Consider the following 1,869-nt stretch of genomic DNA (forward strand, 5'->3'; position numbering starts at 1 on the left):
GGTTAAATATACATATCATTATTCTTAATATCATGTTATCTTTTTTGGATTATAATTTCCAAGAGAGATATTTATTATCATTTCATTCCATTCATTAACAGAATGGTGTCGCATTGATTTATAACAGACGTACACAGAATTAAATGTTTTTTTAATTTTATTTTAAAAGGTTCTTTTAAAATGGATAATAAACAGGTAAGTAGTTTACTATAGTCATATAAGTTCTGATTCTTTAATATTAAGTAGAATATTAATTTAATAACAATAATTCCGTGCAATGTGCAACTTACAAAATATATCGTCACTTAAAGTGCAACAATGTGTATCTGAGTGTTGGTAGTTTTTCTGGAGAATTATTTAAATTATTTACATACACCAACCAAATAGTTAATAAGTACCTATATTTGTAATATTTGTGTCATAAATGTATTATTTAGTTGGGGTGTAATAAAATATGCTATTATCTTTATATTATTATCAATATTTTTAATTTGACTGTAATTGACTGGCTATAAAATAAAATACCATAAAAAATATGAAACTGGCTGTAACAGGATAATATAGATAGACCAAATAAAATATTAATTTTAATTTTTTAATATTTATCAAAAGTATTTTAATTTAGAATATATTGATTTTACAATGATGTGTGATGTATTTGTCTGTCTATCAAAAACATTTTGGGTGTCTGACTTTTCTGACTTTCGAGATTGTAGTGATAATAATATATTCATTATCATTATTATTATTACTATTATTATTATTATTATTATTATTATTATTATTATTATTATTATTATTATTATTATTATTATTATATTGAGATTATGTTATAAATCATATTTTGTAGAAGACACAAACTACGTTAGAATTAAGTATTAAGTTGTTGTTGTTCATGTGCGTTGTTAAGTTGTTCACGTACACTTATTATAATGTATATAATGTTAATTTTTACGCAACACCAATATTTTAAAAAATCGATTTTATTTTTTTAGTGTTGTGATGCATGGAAATTTCACTGTATTTTTATTTTATAATTTCTATAAATATCAATAAAAATGTATTTGTTTGGCCAAAAAGCGTGAAAATGTAATACTAATTTTTTCATACTGCGCCCAAACGAATAATCCCCGTGTTTTGTATATAATGGTATTAAATCATTGAATTCAAATCTAATACCATCCATTACAGTGACCCACACTGTACAGCAGAGCGAAATCCACTTACCCGATTTTTAGATTCTGAGCGGAGCGAGGAAGCTATTGTTTTTACAATGGTGTTTATTTATTTATTTATTTTTTTTTTTTATATCCTGTATACAAAATTTCTTCCAGAAGGAGTGTTTCGATTTCAACATATAGTACCTTATCTTTTAGCAAATTGGATCAAGATGGTACTTTAGAAAGGTCATTTTTCGATTTTCTCAATAGTTATTTAATGCCACGGGAAAAACCACAAGAAAATTACGAAAAAGCGCTAAAAATGGGATTTTAATTTCTAACGCTTTGTTTATCACCATAGAAACGAATAAAAAATTATAATATTTTAATATTAATTCAACTTACATGATAAAATAAATAATAACAAAATATAAAATATCTAGACTGACAAACCGTCTCCGCTCAGAATCGTTTTTCTTATACAATGATATTATATCATTGAATTCAAGTCTAATACAATCCATTATACAATGACCCACTTGTAATCTACTGTACAGCAGAGCGACATCCACTTACCTGCTTTTTTTTAACTTAAACTTTGTAAAATGTAAATAAAAATATATTAAATATCTTCTTTTACTTAATTTATTATTTTTATACAAAAATTAAACAAACAATTAAACGAAAATAATTTCACAAACTAAAAATT

This window comes from Acyrthosiphon pisum, unplaced genomic scaffold (assembly GCF_005508785.2).
Source record: "Acyrthosiphon pisum isolate AL4f unplaced genomic scaffold, pea_aphid_22Mar2018_4r6ur Scaffold_21582;HRSCAF=24315, whole genome shotgun sequence".
NCBI classification, from domain to species: Eukaryota; Metazoa; Arthropoda; class Insecta; order Hemiptera; family Aphididae; genus Acyrthosiphon; species Acyrthosiphon pisum.